This window comes from Cyprinus carpio, chromosome B16 (genome assembly GCF_018340385.1).
Source record: "Cyprinus carpio isolate SPL01 chromosome B16, ASM1834038v1, whole genome shotgun sequence".
NCBI lineage: Eukaryota > Metazoa > Chordata > Actinopteri > Cypriniformes > Cyprinidae > Cyprinus > Cyprinus carpio.
In genome coordinates, this window is record NC_056612.1 from 27,968,698 (window position 1) to 27,984,638 (window position 15,941).

Consider the following 15,941-nt stretch of genomic DNA (forward strand, 5'->3'; position numbering starts at 1 on the left):
AAGGATATAGTTGCCAAATCTTGAAAACTTATGTCAATTTATTCACCTCCCCTTTCAAAAATTCGTGATGACACGTATTTAAGTCTTCTTGACACAAGGGTTTTTTTTGAAAAAAAGAAGAAAAAGAAAAGGTGGACACACCTTCGTAATTAAAATAGTAAATGCAATAATAAAGCGGCTATTAGCCAGGACCGGCTTGGAAATTATGGCAGTGACGATGAATGTAATTATGTTTCAGGCCTATAAAATTGTTTCCTGCAGAGTTTTTTCACAGTTTTACTGATTATCTCTCGTAGATGGTTGTAAAATTGTGAAAGGTGAATCTTAAGGTGGTTTTTCACATCAAGCGCTAATTAACGGAGTGTTCCCCCAATCTAGAGGTCCATTGTGCACAATTTCCATTTGAATACCGTCTGCCATTCATATTCTAGTAGATTAGCGTTTCAGTCTTTCAGAGCTCGAGCATATATTTGGACTAATTTCTATTACATGCTCTTGGCCGAAAAAGGGGAAAAAGGAGGACCTTAATAAGAAGTGAGAATGATTCTTGAACCCCTTGTAGAACGGGATGGGGAAAACTGCAGTCCATCAATCCTGATGTAATTTTTCCCTTATCATAGCAGCCGGCTATTGATATAAGTTGATGTGCGGTGATACTGGTAAAAGTTGTTAACTTAATCCACAGTATAGCAAATCTCACCTGATTGAGTAAATATATTGCCACAAAACCTATATTATGCCTCCCTTCATAAGTAAGGCAGGAAGGATATTAAGACATTACAAACTCGTGATTTTTTGACAAAGAGCTCACAAAAACACATAATACATATCTGTCATTTAAATGAAAAAGATCAGTATTTAATGTTTGTAACTGATTTATTAATGAAAGTTATTATAAAAGAGTGTTACCAGTTTGTTTAGTCTGTTAAAAAACTGTGTTAAGTTCGATTTCCTATTTATTTCAGAATAACTATTTGACATGGATACTACAATTTACTGCATATGATTTTATAGTGTCCAAATGATCAACTATCACTACACCAAGGTTTTGGAAACCGTTGGCTTTCTATTGCAGTCGCTGCACACTTTGAGCACACTACTGTAGTATACTAAAAAGTGGGCATTTTATTGCTTGAGTCCTGAACATGTTTTAGTATGACATCATGCATCTTTTATTTCTGGATTTCCACACATCTTTAAGTTTGTCCAGCTTTTAAGTGGGTGGGATTGTGTATTGGCACTAGTAGCAGGAAGTTGAGCAGAGACGTTCTTGTTTTCGTTGTGTGATTATCAACGGCTCCAGGGACGGGGTTAATCAATGGGCATTGCTAAGCACGATGATCTAATTGAACTGCATTGTATTTTGAGCTACAGCGCTGAGTTGTATATGATCTCTCAGTTTCGTGTCATGTTAGAACAAGCAGCTATCAGGCAGATGTTAGAACATCATTTAGGCTCATTGATCGGGTCTGTGCGCGCTGGCCGGGAAGCATTTGATTCACTGTAACCAGCACAGGAACACTGTTTGTGTGTTTGGGCGGAGAACAAGAAAAGCATTGGGATTCCCAAAGCACACGCGTGTTGGTAATGGTGAAAGGCGGGCCGAGGGCGCTGGGTGTTTGTCACATGGTGGTGGGGGGGGTGGATCACGTTGATGAGGGAGGCTGGAGGTAATTCAACAGACATCCTGCAAATTTTTTACATTGTGAGGTTAACGAGTGAATACAGCACCACGTGTTCATATTGAACATAATGCATTCAAGTGGTTGCAACTGTTTCGTGGGGAATTGGCTCAAAATGTAGAGCTTTTTTGGGGTGGAATAAAATGTGTTTAAGGTTGCTTTACTGTTCAGAATGTATTCAATCTAATTAAAAAAGAGGCATATTGTATATCCACTCTTTTCACTACTCTAGGGTCGTTTCAATCCAGGAAAGTCTTGATAGTTCACTTGCTTTGGTCCCGGACCAAACAGCACTGTTGTTGTTTGTTTGATTGCAACGTGAACAAAAAATTGTAAAAACAAAAGGGTCATCCATTCATTTGCTCATCTAGTTAACAAATACTCCAGAATTACGCTTGGAAGCTGACAAACTTGACTTTGATTTAATCGAACCAAACAAGACAGGTGTGATACTCCGTAGCTTTAGTGTTTAGCATTTTAAGTGCTGGTGTTTTTACTGAGTTTTTATTATTTTTATATCATAAAGCTGAAATTTAAAGAAAATATTGAGAAAAAACTAATGACAATTATAGCTCTTAGAGAAAATTAGAAAAAAATACTATGAAAAAATTGGTTAACGAGTGAATACAGCCACGTTTTTCATATTGAAATAATGCTCAAGTGGGCAACTGTTTTGTGATTTGGCTCAAAATGTAGAGCATGGTGTGAATAAATGTTTTTAAGGTGCTTTACGTTCGTAAATGTAGTCAATCTACTAAAAAGGCCTACTGTATTCCCCTTTCACTACTGAGGTTGTATTCACTCCCGGAAGTCTGCTAGTTCATTGCTTTGGTCCGGACCAAACACAATGTTTTTGTTGGTTGTTTGATTGCAAGTGCACCAAAAATTGTAAACAAAGGTCATCCATTCCATTGGTTCATCCATTTTTAACCATACCAGAATTCGTTTGAAGTGGACAAACTGAACTTTGATTTAATCGAACCAAACAAGACAGGTGGTGATACTCCCTTGCCTTTAGTGTTTTTAGCATTCGTTCTGTTTTTTTACTGAGTTTTTATTATTGTTTTATATAAAGCGAAATGAAGAAGAAAGATTGAAGAAAACTAAGAAAATTATAGATACTAGGAATAGAACTACGATAGAAAAATACTTAAAACTAAAAAATAATAAGCAATTGAAATTAAAGTCTGAGCTGAATTAATAACTTATTAGAACTACCCTGCAATTAAAACAATAATAATAAATATGTATTTAAATTATATTATAATTGAATTTTAGCACATTTTATAAACTAAACTTAAATTATAAGTTTTATTAATTAAAATATATTGAATAATTAAAACGAAAGAAAGAAAGAAAGAAAGAAAGAAAGCAAGATTTCTTTTTTTTTTTCCTGGTTATTGTGGTTTTCCTGACCTGAACCTGTGCAAAGCAGGTTACTATCATAAACTAAAACTAAAACCATAAAAAAATAAAAAAATAAATGTAATTACATGAAATAAACTAAAATATAAAATTTGTTTAGTTCAGTGGTTCTCAACCCACGGTTCACCAGTGAACACAATGATAAAATAATTCCAGTTTAACAATTCACCTTCTTGAGTGTGACATCAGACAAAAGGTGTACTCCAAATCCAAACAAAAAATAAAGCTATATATGTATTATGTAAATTAATTTTGTTTTAAATATATTATTTCAGAGACGAATTGTATCATGTAATTAACTTACAAAGCGCACACTTGGCATGAAAAAAATTCGATTGACATAGTCATCAGCAGCCATTAATTTGTATATATTTTCTAGCTATTAGAAGTCAATGGTGACCATCAGCTGTCAGATATTAACATTTTCAAAATTATTCTTTTGGTTGAACAGAAGAAAAAGAAACTCATTATCGGTTGGAAAAAGTTGAGCGGTGAGTAAATGATGACAGAATTTTCATTCAACATTAGAGTAAGATCTCCAATTATTCAATTCGAAGTGCTTTCCATGTTTGGATCAGCATTAATGCTACATTTAATGAGCGTTATAATCGCCTTCTTGTGCTGTTACTCTTCAGGCGGGGTACAGCATTGGAAAGTGGCTCGACGACATCAGGTGTTTATTTATGGTCAATAGAATTGGTAATAATCATTTAGAGATGTCATATTTGGGCCTATAATATTATAAATCTGGCAGTTAAGCAAGATAGTAAAATGATATGCGGCCTGTAGGACTTGCACATTTGACCATTGTGCTGTTTCCCAGTGGAATAAAGGTTTAGGAGATAAAATAACTAAACAAACAATTAAGCCAAATCTAAAACTATGTAAGCACATTTTAAATAAAAATAAAAACAATTAATAAAAGGGACATAAAAACAACAAAATTGCTAAAACTGCAGCTAAAATTTAAAATAAAGACAGCATCTTAAAAAATCCAAGTCTAACTTCAAAATATTAACAAAAACTGTCGCAGTAAATCAGTGGTTACTTAACAGTAAACATTGCAATGTGCTTGCATCCGGAATAACAACCCTTTCTGTTTATGTCTCTAATTGAAATTATCTAAAAAAGGACCTATTTCAAACAAAATGAAAAAATGGACCATTTATTTACCTCAAATGCATCTTGTTTTTCAGTAGGAATTTGCCATCTTTGAGCCTCGCGGGCCTGCAGCGAGCGCTGCATCAACGGATCATTTTTCTTCTCCTCAGCCCTATCTTGACATAAGTTTTTTTTTCTTTTGATCCTTTTTTTTGGTTTTTTTTTTTTTTGTTTTTTTTTATCATCAGATCACAAAAATGACCAGGGCGCAGAGCGATGTTAAATTCAGGAGCGCTCACAGTTCTTCAGATTCCGTTGTTTGTTAATGGAACATTGTGACTGCTGATCAGGCTTGTAGTAGAGGTGGGCAGTTAGGAGATCTTTTGGCCAGCTATTTGATGTGCTTTTGAAAATGAATGGCTTTGTTTTAGGCTCCAGTTGTTACAAAAATGAATCGTTGAATATTCAGCGTCAAAAAGTGGGTTGGGGTGAATGATGTCATGAAACGAACCATATTAATAACTCTGACCAACTAGCAGTTTTTAGATAACAAGCCTTATTTTCCAGACTCAGATTAGACCAATCTACCTTATTTATTTTTTGTTTGTTTGTAAATTACTTAGGATATGATTCACCATCTTTAATGGAGAAAAAATAGATGTTAACTTTTAAGACTCGTCTAGCGGCTAATACAGCCAGTCACGGAGTCATATTCCTCCCAAAATCAAAGGGAAAACATGAATAAATAAAATAAAAATAAAAAATTATATACAGTATTAGAGAAAAATTTTACATATGAAATTAGCTTTACAATTTGCGGTTAAGAATATATATAACCCTAAAATAACATCTTTTCTTGGTCATTCATTCATTTAGAGCGGGTTAAATATAATATAAGTAGTTGTTTACATATAATATGTGTGGTATTATATTATGTTTAGCATACTAAATACATTAACTTCACTATGGTATTTACACCGATTTAGTATTTATTCATATATTTACAAATTTAATATTTATTAATATCTTGTTTATTAATATTAACTTTTAATTTGATTCTTTCATTTATTTGAATTTTACTTTGCCAAGGCAACATTCTCATTTTGTAAATTTGTGTGTTGTGGTTGGTGGTGGGGTGTGGTGGGGTGTTTCGTGTGTGGGGCGTCTGTGGTGGGTGTGTATATATATTATATATATATATATAATATATATATATATATATATATATATATAAGATATAATATAATGAATAAAAAAACAGTATTTTTTGTGGTAGTTTAGAGTTCGTTTTGATTAACAGTAACCAACACTACGATACAGATGACGATCACTGGAAGAAGTTGAAGCCACAACACAAATGAGCACATTGTAAACACTCAACTCTTGACGTGCTTCGACCCGAAGGTTAGGATGACTTTGTGGTTGGCCCAGACCTGCTGGAGTCACGTTATCCAAGTGGAAGACAGAGATGTGGAGATGCGGTTGAGATAGGATTAGCTGATAGCTGGTTGAAACAACGATAGCCAGCGACGTCCCTGTCATATGCACTCTCGCTCGATCTCTCGCACGTCTTGTGCCTCCAGATCTAAACCTCGACACAGCTCTGACCTGAAGTGGACCCTAGTGCCATCGTCTCCGGGTCGCATAGCAGAGTCTTCATGAAGTCTCCCGTGATACGCTACTCGGGCTGTGTGCAACAACTGTTACTAATGAGAGAGGATCCAGTCCCGTGATCACTGCAGGAGGATCTCTGCCTGCTGACCTCATTAGACGGCCCGGATAGGGATTAGGCGGGGGTCAGAGGTTCAGCCGTGATCCGTCGATGAGAGAAGGGAAAAGGAGGGAAAGAGGAATGCGAACAGCTCCTGGGATGTTCCGACCGTGTCCCGTGAGTAGAAAGCTGATTAAGAGGAAGAATTGATAGTGTGTTGCAGAGAGTAATTGAAGAGCAGATCATGGTGCTCGGGGGTCTGGCTGTGACCTCAAAAGACAACCTAGTGCTCATTGGAAATGCCAGACAATTTCCTGACAAAAATGCAATCACTGCAGTTTCCAGTTTGAAGTGAAAACACTAGAGGCAGTAAAAAATCAAAGCTTAACTTTACACACAGAGTCGTTTACAGAATATTGCTTTGATGACTTCAAAAACAATTTTAGCAGTCCTGTGGGACTTGAAAAACTAATACTTTTGACGGTTGTGAATTCTGTCGATATGTTGAATTCTGAAACTAGCCACAAAATGTAGTTTTCCAAGCAGGTAATAAAATACACAGCAAAAATGGCCTGTACAAAGTGATAAAAGCATCGCCATCAAGGTTCACATATTTGAACCTGGGCCAAACAATGCAGAGAAAGGTATCGGTCAAAAATAGTGTTGGCAGCAGAAATGTATTAGATGGGCACATACTTTTCATGAGCCCTGGGTTGCTTAAAATACGGATCAACAACTTCTGGATTTATAGAATTTAAGTCCTAACAGTTTAGTGGCAACATCGTGACAGTTCCCATAGTTACTCAACAAATAAACTTTTAAAGCTTGAAAATAGAGGGATTCGTAGCATAAATATTATACTAACTTTTAGAAATAAGCATATAAGAATATACCAGCATCCGCAAAAAAGTTAAGAGAAAATTATTAGAATAAATATATATAAGAAAAAGTTTGGGTGGTCAGTAATTAGAAATGAATATGTAAATACTATCAATGTATAGTTTTATTAATCAAGGACTATCCATTATACATTGATATTAAAAAAAATGACAGTATAGCCATTTATATGTTAGCAAAGGTGTTATTTTCAAGTTGTTGCTACTGCACCAAAGAATCATTAAAGAAAAAATCATATCAAAAATATAATGCTATCATGAGGGCCATGGGTAAATATGAAGCAGCAGGCGGGGTTGTCGAACAGATTTAGATCATTGTAAGATGCAGACAAAGTGTGCTTGTCCTTGAGCAGCAAATCATCATATATTGTCATGGATGTCTGGAAGATCACTGTGAACACTGATAGGAGCTGGAGTAATTGATGCTGGAAAAATACAGCCTGCCGCAGCCAAGCACTCACTGAAAGGTTAACAGATATTGCACAGCCTGTATTTTATACTTTTAGATAATATTTCAGAAAATGTTTTACTGTATTTTTGATCAAATAAATTCTGCCTTAGTGAAACCCTAAATATGCAATATATTTTATTTTTCATTTTTTAATGTAGTGTACCATTGTTTCTGAATGGTTCTATGTCTTACGCTATGCACACTTATAGAAATTATTTTATGTGTCCTTTTTTTCAAATTTATTGTAACTTATGTTTACTGCCTCTGCCACGATTAGTTATGTAAATTAGTATGTTTAGGTTATACAAGATAAATAACGAAAATGGATTTGTACTAAATTCTGCTGCTGACATCGAAGAGATATTAGAGGTGTTTTTAATTAGTTATGTGATCTTATTCCACTTTGCTGTAGCATGATTTTGTAGTGCTCTTTTGCCCGTTTAACTTTTTAAATGAATCTGTTAATTTATTTAACCAGATTTATATTAATATTTATGAAATACACTGATTTATTTTAACACTTAATAAACATATACTATATATATATAATATTCTATATATATAGATAATTATCGAGATATATATATGTTAATATATATCTATATATATATAACAGATTTGGCACCCTAATTCTGCTGCTTACATTCGAAGATGTGACTGCGCTTTTAAATACAGTTTGTATTAATTTTTGTAATTTTTTGAATTTTTTTTTAATTTTTTTACATTAACTTTTTTCTTAAATAATCAAAAGTAAAACAGCTATAGGAAAATTGATTTTGCACATAATTAGTGTAAATTAGTTCATAATGCATTTTGGTAGTTTTCCACACTTCTCTAACCTGGACTTCAGATCGTCACTTTTCACTTTTAATTTTAAAGATGAATCGGTTAATTTAATAGAACACAGATTTATGAAATAGATTTAGCACATAGTGCTCTGCCTTTAGTTACAAATGACTATTTGTGACACTGATAAACATTTACGCAACCAGTTGTGAACAGGGTTAAGAAATTGACTTTCTTTGGAATTGAGTCACCTAGTGGGTGTTTTGACTGTATAAGAGAAAGTAATGCAAGGCCCGGTAGATGGTCGTTCTGGCTGTTTTTTCACCGTGGGGCACCCAAAACTCAGACTGATGCTCTGTGTAGTAGAAGGATTTGTGCTTACCGTTCAGGGATGCGAAGGTGTCTGTGATTATCTCCCCGATCATGTTTCCAGTTTGTAGGCATTGGCTACCAATAATGACGTAACATCTTGAAACCGCACGACATTTTTACCTGCAGGAAGCCCCCGAAGCATTTCAGAGTCGTTTTCATCTGTTATTTAGAAGTTATTCCCAACACTTTTAGACCAGGTTTTGTGTGCTACACGCTGGTTGTGTGCCGGTGATTTATTGAAATGGAGCATCCACTTGATGAGCAGCGTGGTAATATGCAGCCATGGCTCAGCGTGTGCCATCACAGTTATCACACTGCGCAACACACGGGATGCCTTGGGCTCGCTTTACGCTACGTCTGCATTCGCACCCGTTTCTTCAGATTCCTCTCGACAGTATTTCTAGGGATGGGGGGGCTCATGGGAAATGGCTTTTTTTGGTTGGCCGGTGTGGGGTTGCTTTTTCATTGCTTCTTCACAGCAGTTCTTACAAGCTCCTAATTGAAATGCTCATTAATGTTTGAAGCTGGCGGGGATGTTTGGAGGATGACGACACGCTGAGGTTACGGTCTTTAGCGGTTGGATACCCACATCGTTTATATTGCCTCAATTGTTCCCATTGGACGTTCTGTTCTAGCTTTGTGTGTAATTACTGTTACATATAATATAGCGATTTTGTGTGGCTGTCAAGCGGGCCGCCTTACCTCCTGCCTGCTTTTTCCTAATAGCAATAAAGAGCTTGTCTTGTGCAACATTTTCCTACATTAACAGGGGGTGCAAAGCTCGAGTGACAACGCGGTTTTCTTTCAATCCATGCAAGGTCGAGTGCATTTAATTGAAAGCCTCTGAACTAATTTTTCCATTAAGGATGTGAAGTGAATGTAATAACTATTGCAAACATGAAAAAGCAGCTAAAGACCAGGGAGTCGGGGGGCTCGTCGTGTGAGACGACCCGGGAGAGGGAAATATATGGCAAGGGTTTCTGTTTTGTTTAAGCGAGTCATGGGGTGTTTAGTTTTCTGTCCAGCAATGAAGGGTTCAGCTTTTAACGACCCTGCAACATATCACAACCTGACTAGAATAAGAGATGCTAATAGTTGTAAGAGGTTCTAGTCGCTCAGCTAACACGAAATGGAAAACAGACTGTGGAACTGTGAATGCAAAGTTTAGAAAAAAACGTGAATGATTATGTCAGAACCATGTTGTTTAGTTATAATATTAGATAAGTGTCTAACACTTACTTTCAATGGGATCGTCGATAGATTAGGCATGGTATGTTTGCCAGATTGCTGTCCTTTTTAAGAGCACATGTGATTGTGTTGCTGTCGGGGCATGCAGTCATTATAAGAAGGATTGTAGATTTGTGTGATATGAAAACTGGAATGTATGCTCATTTCTTGACAAAAAATACCACCCTAAATAAATAAGTTAGCATGAAAAGCTAAATAAAACATAAAACATAACACTGAAATAGTATTTATATATGACATATGGAAACTGTGCAACACTTAATAAATAAAAAACTTATCCAAAATTCAGACTTTTTTCGCATGATATAAAAGTCGACCAATTCATTTTTTTTTTTATTATTGCTGAGATATACAACGAATCCGTTAAAACTATTCTAAACCATTAACACGGTTTGACCTTTTCAGCAATTACGAGTTTGTATCCCACAAGTCCGACTATTCTTCACAATTGTGATGATAACTCTCAATTGAATTTTTTTTTCTTATTTTGAGAAAAAAAAAAAAAGTCAGAATGGAGTACAAGATCAGTACATTACTGGTTTGACTTTTGGTTGCAAGTCCGAGTTTGTTTCCCAAAATTCGGACTATTTCCACAATTGTGAGTTTATGGTATTGAATAGTCTTCAATGTTGAAATAAGTGGAAAAGTCGCAGAATTGGTGATACAAGGGAAGGTGACATATTTTGTTTTGAATTCAGAGTCCCTCATTATAGGCTGTTCAACTTATGGTCATGTTCTTAAGGTTTAAAAGTGCCCCACTTATGAGTAAGAAAGGTTCATATTATTGGGTTTGGGGAGTCCTCAACCCAGGTTGACATGCAAGCAAGGAAAAAAAAAAACACTTCATTGTTCTTATGTTTAATACTTGTATTTATTTCTTACCTAGCTTCCTCAAGGAGCCTGTGCCTAAATGCTTCGAGGCTGCTTAAACAGTATTCATGTGTTCCCAAAACCCCTTTCCTTTGCACATAACGCTAATCTGGCGGGTGATTATGACGATTGATTCAGTTTAAATTAAATTCCTGCGTGTAATGCATGATTAAAACAAAGAGTTTGTGTGAGCGCAGTGCTGCTTTGTTACAGCGTGACCGGGGGGGGAGGGGGGGGGAAACAAGCCTACTTCGTATGTTGAGCCGCTTGTTAAATGCGACACTAGTGAACACAGGAGAGAGAAAGAGAGAAATAGAAGGAATGGTGGATTTGCATTTTCAATCAGAATAAATCTGAAAAAAACGACACGGAGGAGGGTGTCGGGCAGCAGGCTCATGTTTCATATGAGTTCAACAAGATTGAAACAGGCCTTGGGGATTCGTTTAAAACGACTTTAACAGGCTCGCATTTGGTTTTTTTGCACTTTCAGAGTTTAAACTTCGCAGGAGTGTTCATGTGTCTCACGTGGTGTAAGAGGGCGGGGTTTACCACACGGCATGAGAAGAGGGGTACTTTTGTTAAATAGTCAGAATGGCGGGCACTTTTATAATTGGTAGCATGTTGCACTGGTCCCAAGAGCAGTTGTTCTAATTGTGTATGCTAAGGATATTTTTGTTTACTTTGACTGAGTACCGATACGACTCAAAGACTCTATGTGGCCGAGGGTTACGCAGTGTGCGACAGCCGATGGTTTCTTAAATCTTGCTATTTATACAGGATGTGGGAAGACGGAGAAGTTCCAGATGAGACTGCGTCTGTATATTATGTTAGAAAAATTGTAATAGAGGTGGATTGGTGTGTCTGGGGGGTGCGAGCGGCAGCGCACGTCACAGAAGGGCTACAATCGTGGATTCTCGGGACACGATGTACATGCTAGTGGGCGGATGAGACGGAGTCTGAGGGAAGCCAAAGGAAATGGGTCCCCAACCAACCTGACATGCTTATCACGAGTGAACCAACGCAAAACACAGTTGGGTTGTCTTCTCTGGTGCGGATAAGGCAGCACGGCAATTAATGCTGTGCATCTTCCATACTGTCCTGAAGAGCATTGTGTTAAAAGACCTCTATTGATCCATATGTGGCTGCGCCCGGAATTTTCCAAGTGTTTCTTTTAACCCAACGGCACAGTGCCTGGGAAGTCTATGAGGCACAAGTTTTGGCACGGAATCAAAAACACCATGAGTTGAGTGGATGAAAAGCCTCAGTTTCTGTGGCTTTGTGCTGACTGGACTAGATCTTTCTTTCTAGGACTTTCTAATGATATGAGCTGGAGGGACAACACTCTTTAAAGAATCAATCAGTTGATTATCAGAGAGTACCGTTCACTCAATTGAGAATGCCAGTGTTAAAGATATAAAACTCCATTTAAGATTGAATTGGTATATTACTAGTTAGATGCCTTTGAAAAAGGTTACTTTCGTTGATGCCAGGGATGTTGTGCTTTAGTTGAAGGAGGTTGCCTAAAGTAGTTGATTAGAATTATCAGAATAGTTTGTTAGGTTACTAAGAGTTTTAGGTTGTGACTAGGGGACTGTTGCTTAAGTTTTCGGAATGGTTGCTAGGCGTTTGCTAGGATACAAGGATGATGTGGGTGAGTTGCTAGGCTTGTTGTTTAGGTGCTTTCTGAATGGTTGCTAGGGCGTTGCTAGGTACTAACGCTTTTGCTTAGTGTTGAATCTGGAAATGGTTTTTTTTTTTTTTTTTTTTATTGCTGGGCATTGCACAGGATACGAGGACGATTATGGGTAGTTGCTCGGCTGTTGCCTTAGGTAGATTCTGAATGGTTGGCTAGGGGTGTTTCTAGGGACAAAGGGATGTGTGGTAAGTTTGATAGACTAGACTGTTTGATGGGTGTTCTGTGGGTTTGCTTAGCTGTTGTTAGGATACTAGAATGGTTGTGGGTAGTCGCTCTGCCATTTGCTTAGGTGTTCTTAAGCTTGCTAGTATACAAGGAATATAGTGGGATTGCTAGGCTCGTGATTAGATGTTCTGAGTGGGTTGCTAGGGCGTTGGCTAGGATACTAAGCTGTCTTGGCCGTCAGTTGTTCAGAATGGCTGGCTGCTGCCTGGGCGGTGCTAGGATTCCTAGGATCTTATGGGTAGTGATAGCCTGTTGCTTAGGCATTCTGAATGCGTTGCTAGGGTGGTGTGAGGATTACTATGGTATTATGGTAGTGCTAAGGCTGTTGTTTTGTGTTAGAATTGTTGCTAGGGTGTTTCTAGTCGTACTATAATGTTGTGAGTTCGTGTGAGGTTGTTGGCGAAGGGTGTTTAAGGTTCTGAAATGGTGCTAGGGTGTGCTAGGATACACATATTGTTGTGGGCAGTTGCTAGGCTGTTGCTAAGTGGTTTCTTAGAGGTTCTGAATGGTTGCTAGGATCATAGGATGTTGTGGGTAGTCGCTAGGTGTGGCTGAAATGGTTGTGTAGAGGGTCCTCTGAATGGTGTGCTAGGGTGATTTGCTAAGTGTTGCTTGTGTTCTGAATGGGTTTGCAATAGGCGTATGCAGATCGTGTGTTGGCAAATAGAGGCATTACTGCAAATTTAAAATAAAACCTAGAAGTTCATATCAATCAATTCGTTAATATTCGTAATGAAATCCATTTTATTTGCGCTTGAGTAGTAAAATAAAGCGGTGTAATTCTGGGCTACGTTATAAAATAGAATAGGCGTGGACAATGCGGGTGCATCGCTGTTGTGTCAGGAGAGGCTGATCTGTAGTTCAGTGGTGAGCATTTGGAAATTTCTACTTTGAAGGACTAGAGGTGAATGTCCCCATCAACTACTGGATATTGAGATTGAGACGGTGGAAAAGGCTTGGTTAAACTGTCATCGTCTTACTGCTTCTGACGCAAGGCGGCAAACTGCTTCGGATCTTTTCCTGATAAGCTTTTGGTGTCAGTTGTCATTAAAGGCCACCCAGTGCTCGTTTTGAATGCCGGGTGGTGGGGCGTGTTAATGATGCCTTCGATTGTTCTTTCTGAGGTCTGTGAAAGAGTCAGAGTGTTCTTCTACAACACCCAAAAAAGACCAGTAAAAAACATATACAATATAGTATATTATTTAAATTGGGAATTTCCATAGGTCGATTCCCACTATATGTACCCTATAATGGCTTTAGATTGTAGGTAAGAATGAAGCAGCTTGCTGTTTGTCGTTAAACTAAATAACATGTATAAAACGAACTTCTTGTAATGGGCAATTTCCACCACACACACACAAACAAACACCAACCACACACACAACACAAACAAAACACACACAGACATTAGAATCTCATGGCGAGGACTGTGGTGGTCTCTCGTCTCTCCCCTCTCTCTCTCTATTATGTGATGCATTGCAGAGATGTCTGGGTGGTGGCATAGCAGTTTAAAGGTCTGAGGTGTTTGATGGCGAGTTTGGTGTGTGAAGACAACCACAGTGTAGATTTACTCTGCACACTTTGTCATGGAGAGATCCCGCCTCATCCGCCGCTCCAGCAGCTTTCAATCAATCTCCTGCCGCCACAGTCTTGCTTTTATAGTGACAATTGCTCACTGATGGAGAGCAGAGCACTTCCAGTGTGCGAACCGCCATGCTCTATGATGAGGGAGAAACAAGTGCCAGAAGAGTCTCTAAATGCAGCAGAGAAGATGGCACTCGGATGTGCTGTATCAGTGAGGAAGGGAGAACTTAAGCCAAAAATAGAAGTTAGAGCAGACCAATCAGTGGATGGAAACTGGCCTTAACTGTAACCTTTGATCAAGGCTGAACAAGGAGTTCAGCACTCCTCGGGCGTCAGTCAAACGCAATGATGAGATCTGGAGTTTAGGGGTTTTTTGTGAATTCTGGCAGATATGTGCACATTATAATTTGATTTGTTTTCATTTATGTATCTATCCAGATATAGAAGGAAAGATTGTGTGTTTGGTAAAGTTGACTGTTTGTGAGCATTTCTTTATGTTTATTTGTCTGGTGAGTCGCACTTTCGCGGAGAAAAATATATAATACTCAAATATAATTTCAGATTTTTTTGTTTTTTGTAATAAGGTTTTTAGATGAATTCGCTTGAAGCAGAATATGTGCAAACGTATTTCTGTGTGTTTGGATAAAAATATAGGCTCCATTACAGAGAAGCAAATAAATAGTTTAGGGTAACCTAAATATTATTTCATAATATGGGGTTATGAAGAGGTCATTGAATTTTGCCCAGAAGCTAGCTGGTCGTGGTGAAATTGACATAATCTTCCACTAAAAGTAAAGTTACAATTAAGAAAACGAATGTGAAAAAATAGTATTAGAAATATACATATAATATTGTCAAAAAACGATAGTTTCTTATTCATTCAGTATATATTTTATTTATTGAATATTTTAGTATGAGAAATAATTATCCAAATACTTTAATGTAATTCAAATTAATTCGTGAATTTAACATATATTTGTAGTATTGAGTCCTATTTTGCACGCACCTGATCGGGAGACTAAAAATTTTGATCTAAACTACTTTAAATATTATTTTAAGTATATTATAACCTTAGGACCATAATGGTTGTAGTAATTACTATATTACTTAATATACATACTATACTATATATATATAATATGTATTATATATATATGTTAATATAATATATATATATATATATATTGATATTATATATATATATATATGTATAGTATATAATAATATGATGTTATATTATATATAAACTCGTATCAGGGATATGTAATGTATCTGCTATATATATCTTATTATATAGGCTAAGGGTATATAGTAATCGATATGTATGTTAAAGTATATTAATTACCTTTGCAGAGAGAAACAAGTAAGCAGCATAACACTTAAATACAATATTTAGTGAATTTGGAGAGACAGGCCTATAGTGTAAATTTAGTTTTTTCTTATTCGGTGTATTGTAGTGCAGAAACTGAAATGCAATTACAATTCATATTGGCTGAACTGATGTTGCGTGTTTACAAACATGGCTAGAAAAAGCTGTAAAACACTTTTGAACATTGAAATTAAGTTCATATTCACCTTCCCTCATCCATGCCGAGGGATCCCAAGCAGAAAGTATCCACACTCAGCACTTCTGTCTGGTTCATTCCTAGCAACTACCCCCTGTCGATACCCAATCAGGACTCTTAAGTGGATCGTTCCCGGTCTCGTGATTCCCAGAGGACGTTTGTAAAAAGAGGTCATAAAATATGTATATGTGTGTAGAACTCAGTCTCCAGTCCCACAGAATACCTGTAGGTCAAGAGGGTTGATGGATACGCGCGACGGGGATATCGGACGTTGGGCGACACGAAGGTGGGCGACGATTGAGGGGCTGCCGGATGGATCGGGTCAGCAC

General features: G+C 37.1%; 1 protein-coding gene and 1 pseudogene across 1 annotated transcript in view; both read left to right on the forward strand.

The window, feature by feature from the left end:
- The window catches only part of LOC109051680 (fatty acid-binding protein 10-A, liver basic), a 677,383-nt gene that overhangs the window by 452,248 nt on the left and 209,194 nt on the right, over positions 1-15,941 (forward strand). The window lies entirely within an intron of this gene.
- LOC122140078 overlaps positions 1-15,941 on the forward strand; it is a 192,976-nt pseudogene that overhangs the window by 109,601 nt on the left and 67,434 nt on the right.